Raw genomic sequence first — 12,830 nt, forward strand, 5'->3', positions numbered from 1 at the left:
AACGTGGACCAGGGGTGACTCTAGAATTTGTTTGTACTATATGGGTATCAAATGAAAGGTGTTAATGAGTATTTTAGAAGGGAGTGAGTATTTTAGAAGGGAGTGGGCCTTAGTTCTATAGGTGGACGCCTTTTCGGAATATCGTTATAAAAGTGGACTTGGGTTGACTCTAGAATGCGTTTGTACAATATGGGTGTCAAACGAAAAGTGTAATAAGTGTTTTAAAAGGGAGTGGGCCTTTGTTCTATGGGTGGACGCCTTTTCGGGATATCGCCATAAACGTGGACCAGGGGTGACTCTAGAATGCGTTTGTACAATATGGGTATCAAATGAAAGGTGCTAATGAGTATTTTAAAAGGGAGTGGGCCTTAGTTCTATAGGTGGACGCCTTTTCGAGATATCGCCATAAAGGTGGACCAGGGGTGACTCTAGAATTTGTTAGTACGATATGGGTATCAAATGAAAGGTGTTAATAAGTATTTTAAAAGGGCGTGGGTCTTAGTTCTATAGGTGGGCGCCTTTTCGAGATATCGCCATAAAGTGGATCAGGGGTGACTCTAGAATTTGTTTGTACGATATGGGTATCAAATGAAAGTCGTTAATGAGGATTTTAAAAGGGCGTTGGTCTTAGTTCTATAGGTGGACGCCTTTTCGAGATATCGCCATAAAGGTGTACCAGGTGTGACACTAGAATTTGTTTGTACGATATGGGTATCAAATGAAAGGTGTTAATGAGTATTTTAAAAGGGCGTGGGTCTTAGTTCTATAGGTGGAAGCCTTTTCGAGATATCTCCATAAAGGTAGACCAGGGGTGACTCTAGAATTTGTTTGTACGATATGGGTATCAAATGAAAGGTGTTAATGAGTATTTTAAAAGGGAGTGGGCCTTAGTTCTATAGGTGGATGCCTTTTCGAAATATCGCTATAAATGTGGGCCAGGGGTGACTCTAGAGTTTTTGTGTACGATATGGGTATCAAATGAAAGGTGTTAATGAGTATTTTCAAAGGGTGTGGGCCTTAGTTCTATAGGTGGAATGCCTTTTCGAGATATCGCCATAAAGGTGGACCAGGGGTGACTCTAGAATTTGTTTGTACGATATGGGTATCAAATGAAAGGTGTTAATGAGTATTTTAAAAGGGCGCGGCCTTAGTTCTATAGGTGGACGCCCTTTCGAGATATCGACATAAAGGTGGACCAGGGGTGACTCTAGAATTTGTTTATACGATATGGGTATCAAATGAAAGGTGTTAAAGAGTATTTTAATATGGAGTGGGCCTTAGTTCTGTAGGTGGATGCCTTTTCTAGATATCGCCATAAAGGTGGGCCAGGGGTGACTCTAGAATTTTTTTGTACGATATGGGTATCAAATGGAAGGTGTTAATGAGTATTTTAAAAAGGCGTGGGCCTTAGTTCTATAGGTGGACGCCTTTTCGAGATATCGACCTAAAGGTGGACCAGGGGTGACTCTAGAATTTAGTTGTACGATATGGGTATCAAATGAAAGGTGTTAATGAGTATTTTAAAAAGGAGTGGGCCTTAGTTCTATATGTGGACGCCTTTTCGAGATATCGCCATAATCGTGGACCAGGGGTGACTAGAATGTGTTTGTACGATTTGGGTATCAAATTAAAGGTATTAATGAGGGTTTTAAAAGGGAGTGGCCCTTAGTTGTATATGTGAAGGCGTTTTCGAGATATCTACCAAAATGTGGACCAGGGTGATCCAGAACATCATCTGTCGGGTACCGCTAATTTATTTATATATGTAATACCACGTACCGTATTCCTTCCAAGATTCAAAAGGCTTTTGATTTCGCCCTGCAAAACTTTTTCATTTTCTTCTACTTAATATGGTAGGTGTCACACCCATTTTACCAAGTTTTTTTCTAAAGTTATATTTTGCGTCAATAGACCAATACAATTACCATGTTTCATCCCTTCTTTCGTATTTGGTATATAATTATGGCATTTTTTTCATTTTTCGTAATTTTCGATATCGAAAAAGTGGGCGTGGTCATAGTCGGATTTCGGCCATTTTTTACACCAATACAAAGTGAGTTCAGATAAGTACCTGAACTGAGTGTAGTAAAGATATATCGATTTTTGCTCAAGTTATCGTGTTAACGGCTGAGCGGAAGACGGTCGACTATGTATAAAAACTGGGCGTGGCTTCAACCGATTTCGCCCTTTTTCACAGAAAACAGTTATCGTCCTAGAAGCTAAGCCTCTACCAAATTTCACAAGGATTGGTTAATTTTTGTTCGACTTATGGCATTAAAAGCATCCTAGACAAATTAAATGAAAAAGGGCGGAGCCACGCCCATTTTGAAATTTACTTTTATTTTTGTATTTTGTTGCACCATATCATTACTGGAGTTAAATGTTGGCATAATTTACTTATATGCTGTAAAGATATTAACTTTTATTTTAAAATTTGAATTTAAAAAAATTTTTTTTTAAAAAGTGGGCGTGGTCGTTTTCCGATTTTGCTAATTTTTACTAAGCAGACATAAAGTAATAAGAGTAACGTTCCTGCCAAATTTCATCATGATATCTTCAACGACTGCCAAATTACAGCTTGCAAAACTTCTAAATTACCTTCATTTAAAAGTGGGCGGTGCCACGCCCATTGTCCAAAATTTTACTAGTTTTCTATTCTGCGTCATAAGCTCAACTCACCCACCAAGTTTCATCGCTTAATGCGTATTTGGTAATGAATTATCGCACTTTTTCTATTTTTCGAAATTTTCGATATCGAAAAAGTGGGCGTGGTTATTGTCCGATATCGTTCATTTTAAATAGCGATCTGAGATGAGTGCCCAGGAACCTACATACCAAATTCCATCAAGATACCTCAAAATTTACTCAAGTTATCGTGTTAACGGACGGACGGACGGACGGACATGGCTCAATCGAATTTTTTTTTCGATATTGATGATTTTGATATATGGAAGTCTATATCTATCTCGATTCCTTTATATCTGTACAACCAACCGTTATGCAATCAAAGTTAATATACTCTGTGAGCTCTGCTCAACTGAGTAAAAAAAAGGGATGAAACATGGTGATTGGATTGGTTTTTTGACGCAAAATATAACTTTAGAAAAAACTTTGTAAAATGGGTGTCACATCTACCATATTAAGTAGAAGAAAATGAAAAAGTTCTGCAGGGCGAAATAAAAAACCCTTGAAATCTTGGCAGGAATACTGTTTGTGGTATTACATATATAAATAAATTAGCGGTATCCAACAGATGATGTTCTGGGTCACCCTGGTTTAATATCTCGAAAACCCCTTCACATATACAATTGAGGTTCACTCCCTTTTAAAACCCTCATTAATACCTTTAATTTGATACCCATATCGTACAAACTCATTCTAGAGTCACCCCTGGTCTACCTTTATGGCGATATCTAGAAAAGGCGTCCACCTATAGAACTAAGGCCCACTCCCTTTTAAAATACTCATTAACACCTTTCATTTGATACCCATATCGTACAAACACATTCCAGAGTCACCCCTGGTCCACCTTTATGGGGATTTCTCGAAAAGGTGTCCACCTGTAGAACTATGGTCCACTCCCTTTTAAAATACTCTTTATTACCTTCCATTTCATACCAATTTCATACGAACACATTCCAAGGTTACCCTAAGTTCATTTTCCTACATGGTGATTTTCTCTTATTTTGTCTCCAAAGCTCTCAGCTTAGTATATAATGTTCGGTTACACCCGAACTTAGCCTTCCTTACTTTTTCGGTTTAAATTTTTTCTTTGCATATTTTGTATTATTTTGACAGTTGTTCATTTGCTATTCAAAATAGAACAAATAAACTACTGTTGTCGATGTTGCGCATTTGCCATGACGTAGCAAATGTATAGCCGTATACTTTTTTGGCGTTTTGTGTTTGCAAAGGCAATGATGCTAGACCATTTTCACAAAATCCTGAACTCTCCTATTGTTTTCTGTACAAATGGTTTCATTTCAAACATATGAAATATATAAATGTAATATTTCTTTCGTACTTTAAGTCCAAAAATTAGGTAAGTATAGTATATAAGATAGTAGCCACTTTTGAAGATGTTCACTTCAACTTCATGAAGATCCGCTCCGACATCATATTGTGCCGAATATTAGCGTTTCAAAACATCACTATGCTGCCAGAAAATAAATGCACAGCAATAGCAAAGCAAGCAACCACAGGTGAATGTAAACATCATAGGAAGCAGCCACACATACATGTAAACAGCGAAGCTAAGAGCGAAGAGAATATCTCACACACATACATGTAGTCAGCAGCTATGAGCGTAGAAGAGAGAACAAGCCTACATCAAGTGATCATCACATAAGAGCAGAAATTATGCTCACACATTTACACTCATACAATAACTAAACAGATGTTCGAAAAGGCTGTTCGGGAAAAGTCTAGACCCTAGCAGAAATAGGTGAATGAGACAACAGAGAGTATAGAAGCGGCGTAAGCTGAGGAATAATTAATCACTTTGATTTTAACACGTTATTTGTTAAGTATGCGAGTAAATTAATTGTGAAGTACTTCTATCATAGTAGTGTTGCAAATAAAAACCATTTTGCTATGCTGAATGTTTGAGTTATTTATTCGACAGTTCAGGTACGACAAGAAACACAATTCGGAAGGTTTCCGGGAAGAAGATTTTGTACTCTTATAGAACCCTCACCGGCGTAAAAGTGTTCCATAAAAATTTCAGTGTAGCTGGGAAGCCTCATACAAAGTTGTGAAGCATACCAGTGAAGTCGCCTATCGCAGACAAACAATTGGGAAACCTCGAAATAAAAGAGTGGGTGATTTAGAAAGGCTAGCAGCGGTTGGATCGAGAGATTATTCTGATAGGGATGAGATGAATTAACATGCAGCGAGAAGGCTGTTCGGGAAAAAACAAGACCCAAGGAGAAATAAGCGATTGAGGAAACTGAGTGTATAAAAGCAGAGCAAGCTAAGGAATAATTAATCAAATTGATTTTAACACGCCATAAGTGCAGCACGGGATTATTGTAATTGCGAAGTACTACTAGTACAGTAGAGTTGTAAATAAAGAACATTCTGCTATATAGCTGTATATTTGAGCTATTTATTCGACAGTTCAGCGATTGGAACTATTATAGAAGGTGCAGAATAATCAAGAATTTCCTAAATTCGCTACAATATAAAAAAGGGATACGTTTCCAAAAATTACTTACAGAACCGCATCTATGCAAAGATATAGTTTTTAGTAAGACTGATTGATCTCGGCCTTGGGCAAATCCTCTTGATCACAGCTTTAATGCAACTTTTTACTATAATATAAGTCAGCTACAAAAAATGTATCAGAAGTGTCAACTTTGCCCCATTGTATTTAATGGGTAGTTCAGCAAAGAGAAGTAAGGAAATTCAGTAGTACACAAAAGTGGTCCTGTTTTACCAAATGGAGCTACAAAAAATTTAGGTGGATTGTTTAAAAACAAATTTGTTCCATATCTTGCAAATATAGTTTTGTCTGTTGGAAGCATCAACGTTCAAAACGTCATTAGATAGCTCCACTTACCTAGTTCGTAACTATAACAAAAACCACTTGTAAGATAACTTTTGAGGTCATATTTAAGTCTTTATTATACTTCCTATCAAGTCTACATACAGGTTTTCGTATAAATGAATTTGTGCTTGCATATTAAGGGACTCGCAATTTCTTTGGCTTTGCTACTTAATAACTGTATTTAATTCGAGAAGAACATCTAACATAATTCAGTACACAAATTGAGTATGCAAAAAAGACTTGGAATTAAAATGAGGGTTAATAAAGTAACAGCAGCACATCATTAACCAAGTTACATAGCACAAGATTTTACCTACTTAACTATTAGTCTTGTATTAAGCTTTTGTTAGAAGCGTAGGTATAATTGCCATAATTGACCTGGTTTTGCAAGATTTAAACATAATTTTTTTCAACAGTTAGGTAGTCAAATTCACTTATGCTTTAAGTTTTGTGATGAGAACCAGGTTAATTTTTTACTAATGAGTACTTTGTCGAAAGAAATGTTTGTCTATTATGACCCAACGTATCGCTGAGCTTCTCGGATTCGTCGGGGAAAGGGCTACAATTATTTAGTATTTTTTTGTAGCATCAACAACATGTGACTGTTGATTGTGACGTGTTGATGCTGAGATAAAAAAAATGCAGACTTACCCCTGATGAAGATCTGAAGATTAGCGAAACGTTGGTTGTTAGAATATATATCATCATCGTACAATAATTTAAAAACTTTTTATCGCAATCGGAGCCTTCATGTAATGCAGTAACCTGCTGCGTATGAGTAAGGTTAGTAGGTTAAGTTCAACTGGCCGGTCAATAAAGTCCTCACATAGGCTGAATGTGTACATAGTTTATTTGACGACCAAACGGAAGAACCCCAATCAGATACTTATGTTATAGACTTTCTCCGTTCTCTTGGCAACTACTAGAAGTTTTCTAGGACCTAGCTTAATTGCTGCCTCCGGATCTGGCAACTCTGCCGCCCCTAATAACTGGAACCTTGATCTGGCGATCGCAGGACATGGACAAAGAACGGGCTCAACTGTTTCTTCCTGTAGCTCGCACTTCCTAAACCTGCTGTTACTGACGAAACCTAACTTATAGGTATGTGACGCCAGAAGGCAGTGTCCAGTTAAAATGTCCATCGTGACCCTTAAGTTTTCGCACTTCAGAGATATGAGCCACTTTGTGAGTTTAATATCGTAGGCTTTGCACATGATCTTGGAAATTTTGCAGTCCCGCGCTTTCATCCACGCCTTTCCTGTTTGGATTTAGGGTTTTTCGAATTTTTTTTGGCCTTGCAAAAAGTTATAGTTTAGTAGTTTTTGCTTTTGTTAATTAATCAATCAATAGAATGTTGATTTGAGAAAAGGAAAAAAACACTCTAGTACCAATTACATTATGCAAATTTTTGTATTTTTTTATTATCAACGATAGCAACCTTTCCAACAGAGTCAAGTAGACGACCGGCCATACACGCTTTTCAATATCGAACATTCGCTTTATTTTGCATTTTTGTTGTAAATGTATATGTAAGTGCAAAAATTAATTAAAGCCCACAAAATTTAATTAATCGAATAGTTGTATGAACTAAGTACGAGTAACAGCAAAAAACGGCAAAAAAAATTGTTAAAAACAAACAAAGGAATGACACAATTTGTTTTAGAATTTACGTGCGTGATGTCATATGTGATTGCGAATTATTTTTTGTTTTTGTTAGAAATATTTAATAATATATACAACAAAAGCGCGCACACGCAATGATATGAGCAAGAATTTTTTATTTAACAAGACACAAAATTAGAAAACAACAAAAGCAAAAGGCAAAGCGAATGTCAACAACAAAAAAATAAAGCTTAAATAATAATAGTGGTAGGTAGCAAATTTCAGTAAATTATTACTGTGAACAGCTGTTGGGTGCCATCCATTGCGAATATTCCTATGAATGAACTCAAGAAGTTTTTTCACACAACGACTTGTGGCCACAAGTCTCACGCAAACGAAAACCAGCAGTTAATTCAAACTATACAAATTCCACAAAATGCTCGCTGTGTAGCATATGTTTTAATTTAATAATACTTAGTCTTTTGTGCGCACATGAGTGTACGTGGGGATTAATTAAAGTTCGATACATAACATGTTATACAAAAATTTGGAAAAATCTGAAAGAAATGGGACGATAAGGTACAGCAGTGAACACTCAACTAGCAGTGGTAATTTTTATCAAATTTCATCAATTTAGTTATTTTTTTTTTCGGTAATTTAAGAAGAAATTCACATTTATTTTTGTAACTGTAACAAACAAGGTAAACCAATTTTAAAAACGAAATATATTTCTAAATTGTTTTAGGTAAGCTGTTTTGAAGTCGAAGACTAAAGGTCTCTCAAAATTTTTATGGATATTTGATATTTTTTTCTAAAGCTTTTTTTTCAAATTTATCTAATATATAAAATTCTTCTGTCACGGTTTTAGAGGCTTAACTCCTCCGAAACGGCTGAACCGATTCTCATGAAATTTTGTGAGCATATTGGGTAGGTTTGAGAATCGGCCAACGTCTACCTTTTTTTTCGCTACGTGTCTAGGGTCTTTAGATCAAAACGTGGACCCGGGTACCCCGAGAATGTGTTTATACAGTATGGATACTAAATAAAAGCTGTTGATGAGTGCTATAGTACAGGATAATTTTCATATCGCTGGGTGACTAGGGTCTCGAGATATAGGCCAAAACGTGGACCCGGGTACCCCTAGAATGTGTTTATATAATATGGATATCAAATGAAAGCTGTTGATGAGTGCTATAGTACAGGATAATTTTCATACAACTGGGAGGCTAGGGTCTCGAGCTATAGCCCAAAACGTGGACCCGGGTACCCCTAGATTGTGTGTATAGAATATGGATATCTAATGAAAACTGTTGATGAGTGCTATAGTAAAAGATAATTTTCATACAACTGGGAGGCTAGGGTCTCGAGATATAGCCCAAAACGTGGACCCTGGTACCCCTAGAATGTGCTTATACAATATGGATATCAAATGAAAGCTGTTGATGTGTGACTTAGTAGAGATAATTTTCATACCCCTGGGTGACTAGGGCTTGGAGATATAGGACATATGTGGGCCCGTGAACGCCTAGACAATGTTTTTACATTACGGATATCAAATTGAAGCTGCTGATGCGTGCTCTAGTACAGAGTAAGTTTTATGCCGCTGGGTGAGTGGGTCTCGAGATGTAGGCCAAAACGTGGACCCGGATACACCTAGAATGTGTTTTTACATTATGGGTATCAAATTGAAGCTGTTGATGTATGCTTTAGTACAGAGTAAGTTTTACGCCGCTGGGTGACTACGGTCTCGGGATATAGGCCAAAACATGGACCCGGATACACCTAGAATGTGTTTTTATATTATGGGTATCAAATTGAAGCTATTGATGTGTGCTATAATACAGAGTAGGTTTTACACCACTAAGTGACTAGGATCTCGATATATAGGCCAAAACATGGACCCGGATACCCCTAGAATGTGTGTGTATTATCGATATCAAATGAAAGCTTTTGCTGAGAGCTCTAAAGCTCATTGTGATATTCGATTTAATCGCATCAACCTGGCAAAACTGATAAATATGTATGCGAAGCCGAAATAAAGACAAGAATTAATAATACCCACATGCCTATTTACATACGTCCTATTCGATTTGCCTGAAATTTCGTATATAAATTTGCCTATATGCAGAGTTAGACGGAAAAAGCTTATTAAAATGTATGCAGATAGGCCAAATTTAGGGCAGAACAACGTCTGCCGGGTCTGCTAGTATAAATATAAAACACCCATCGAAAAAAATTCAAAAGCACTTCAAACTTTCAGAGATATATTACTTGTACTTCGTTCGACTAAAATTGAATGCGCTACAAAACTGTATACTCGAAAAAATTTGGAAATTTTCTGGAATTTTTGAAATTTTTTTTGTTTAATTATTTTACCTAGTTTCAGTTGCAAAATTCGCAGATGTGCTTTCTTAAATTATAACATAACAACTCAATTGTGGAAATTCGATTACAATTGCCAATGTTATTTTTGTGTTCGCTGCTGTTCGAATCTCATTTATGCAGTGCCCAGTTTGTTTGGGCACCTCTCGTCTCCATCTGGCATTTGCTTTCTATTAATATCAGGGACGAGACAGTTGTTGTTGTTGTTGTAGCGATAATAAATACTCTCCAAAGGTTTTAGGGAGTGTTATCGATGTTAATTTTCCTTTGCCGGATGTACATGGATCAAACACATTCCAGGTGCAAACACCAATAAGGTATAAGCCCGACCATTTTGGGGATGATTCAATTTGACCACGTTGAACCGTCTAGGCCAACCCGCCTCTACCCCCTAGTTCCATGAGGAACTAGTAATCGACAAAACCTCGCCTGCATAAGAAATAAGATTAGCCACGGGGAGGTGAGGTTGACAATTGGTTTGGAGAAGCCATAAATTGCGGTACACCATCCCTTCAATCATTTGGGTGTTTTAGTCGCCTCTGACGACAGGCACACCTACCGCGGGTATGTTCTAATATCCCTAGCCCTCTGTGGCAAGTACTTGCATGCAGCAAAATAAGGAGCAATTTCGAGTCACTCAGCTGACTTTATTAGGTTTGCTCATTAGTCTTTCTCTGTAGTTAGTTGGCAGCTTAGTTCCCAGATACACCATTGTGATCTAGGACACATACCTGTTATGACACAGTCAGCTCGTTTTGCGACGATGTTCAATCCTACTATCAATTGATTGTTTCTGCCCTGAAGAGCTGTGATCGCTGCTTGACCGTTAGAGTAGATTACCATTGATAAAATCATGGATATAAGCGTACTTCTAACGTTATATCGGAAACTTAGTTGGGTCACACGACCACGGTGTACAAACAATGTGTTATGTTTGGCTTTACACCTCACAGCTGCTTTTGAAGCATAGTGGGCAAATATAGACTGTTTAGTTTACTGTCCGGGCTACTGCTAAGAAAATTAACCCCCGATGAAAGTTTGAGTCGCACTACATTCAAGGGCGGTCGCATGAAGGTTGGCACCTTGTGAGTAGAGCCCCTACAGTCTTCTCAGAAGACAAGTCCTTTTTTATTAATAATTTGTACGCCATTAGGTACTCCAGTAGTTAAGACAACCCATCTAATTGTGAGGTTACTCTGGACGCTAACAGTTCTATGGAGGAGTCTTCCGGACATGGTTGGAGGAGCATATGAATTCTGAGGAGTATCTCTAGGATTTAAAGGAGAAAAGAAAAGAAGTTATTTGGATTTTTATGCGAAGCCCTTCGCCTTTTATGTCCATGTTATGTTGGCCTTGTTCTGTCAGTGTAGTGTTCATGCTTATTCAATTTGACAAAATATTCATGGCTAATGCGAAAATAAGTCGCATTTTGGTCTAAATGCTTAAACGCTGCCAATATGCTAAATGCTAACTGAATAGTCTATTAGGCATGATACGTATGAAGTTTTCAAGAAACCTAAATGATTCGTAGGATATTCAGGGATTGAACGTGCCCATTTCCTGTCGCTGCATTCGAAAAATATTTACATAAGCTCAGTCAACTCGGTTTTCAACCCCGTCTTATATGTTGGATTTCTTCGTATCTTGGTTATCGTACGCAAAAAGTAATCTTTAAAAATACACTTTCTTGGGTCATCAATGTTTCTTCTGGTGTTCCTCAGGGCAGCCATCTTGGTCCGATTCTGTTCTTGTTGTTCATAAACGATATATTTGGTACAATTAAACACTCAAAAATGTTGATGTACGCAGACGATGTAAAACTTTTCAAATCATGTACCTCGGTTGAGGAACATTCCTTGCTTCAAATGGTTTTAAATCACTTGGTTGCCTGGTGCAATGTAAATTATATGCCGCTCAATCTCAAAAAATGTAAATTCATGTGTTTTTCTCGGAGAGTTTCGCCATCAGCTTCATATACAATTAACGACTATAGTCTAGAAACTGTAAATAATTTTATTGACTTGGGAGTCACGATGGATTCCAAACTTAGTTTCAATCTTCATATTAATGCTACAGTGAATAAAGGCAAAGGTGTTTTTGCATTTGTTAAACGGTGGTCAAAAGAATTTAACGACCCTTACATAAATAAAGCACTTTTTACAACATTAGTTAGACCAATATTAGAATACGGCTCGATAATTTGGAATCCGCGTTATCAAGTCCATGCAGACAATCTCGAATCAATACAAAAGTAATTTTTACTATTTGCCTTAAGACATTTTCAATGGGACTTTTTAACTAATCTTCCACCTTATACTAATCGATTAAAGCTTATCAATCTTCCAACTCTTGCTAGTCGAAGGGAAATGCTTGGTGTAATTTTTATGACAAAACTTTTAAATGGATCAATTTCGAACCCATGAATGATGAAGTGAACTTTTGCGTTCCCTCTCGGACATCGAGACACTTCAAACCTCTTCTGCTGAAACAATGTAGAACGAATTTCGAACAAAATTAACCTTTTCGGCGTTTATGCCAAGATTATAACTCTCACTCAAATACATTTGATAGCTCGGACTCCTTTTTTCTATAAAAAAGATTGTTCTCACCTCTCTTAAATAATGTATAATACGTTTGCTTCTGTTCTCTTTAAGTATTGCGCTTGGCTGATGAAATTTCTTCTGTAGCTGAGCAGTCTCAGATCGTGACGCTTGACAAACCGCTGCCCATCAAAGACCCGGCAAAATAAAAAAAAAAGTTATTATATATATATATAAATCGATCGCGTGAACAGGATTAGCCTGGTTTTATTGGGCCACTTGAGGGCAGCGCGCTGCCACAACGTCCATTAAAAAAAAAAAAAAAAAACCAAGTACCGAACTTTTGTTATTCCCCATGCAGCCACTTAAATTTAGATTCCAGCAACCATAAGCGGTACTGAAATTCAATTTCTTTAAATAATTAATTGACATTTAACGGTCATTTAAAATCAATGACGGCAGACGGCATTCTTTGTGGCGATAATCAATTACTTAAATTACACATTCTTATAAATTATAGCAGATGACTCCCACTTTAATAATAAAGTAGCTGATGTCAAAGCTTTTGGCTGACAAAACAAAACTTATACTCATAAATAAGCTAATTTCGCTGGTATTATGCCTTTTTTTTTTTGTTCAAAATTTTTTATTGCTGTTGATTTATGTCCATTTGGGCAAATTTGTTCACCAATTGTTCGCAGTCTGATGTCATTTGGACATTAAGCGACTTGAATTTAAATGTAATGACTTCTTTAATG

At 37.0% G+C, this 12,830-nt stretch overlaps 1 protein-coding gene across 10 annotated transcripts in view; it reads left to right on the forward strand.

The window, feature by feature from the left end:
- Nucleotides 1–12,830, forward strand: part of spir (spire type actin nucleation factor) — a 422,518-nt gene that overhangs the window by 118,822 nt on the left and 290,866 nt on the right. The gene's annotated exons all lie outside the window — the stretch shown is intronic.

The sequence above is a fragment of the Eurosta solidaginis genome, chromosome 2, assembly GCF_040869045.1.
Source record: "Eurosta solidaginis isolate ZX-2024a chromosome 2, ASM4086904v1, whole genome shotgun sequence".
Lineage (NCBI taxonomy): Eukaryota > Metazoa > Arthropoda > Insecta > Diptera > Tephritidae > Eurosta > Eurosta solidaginis.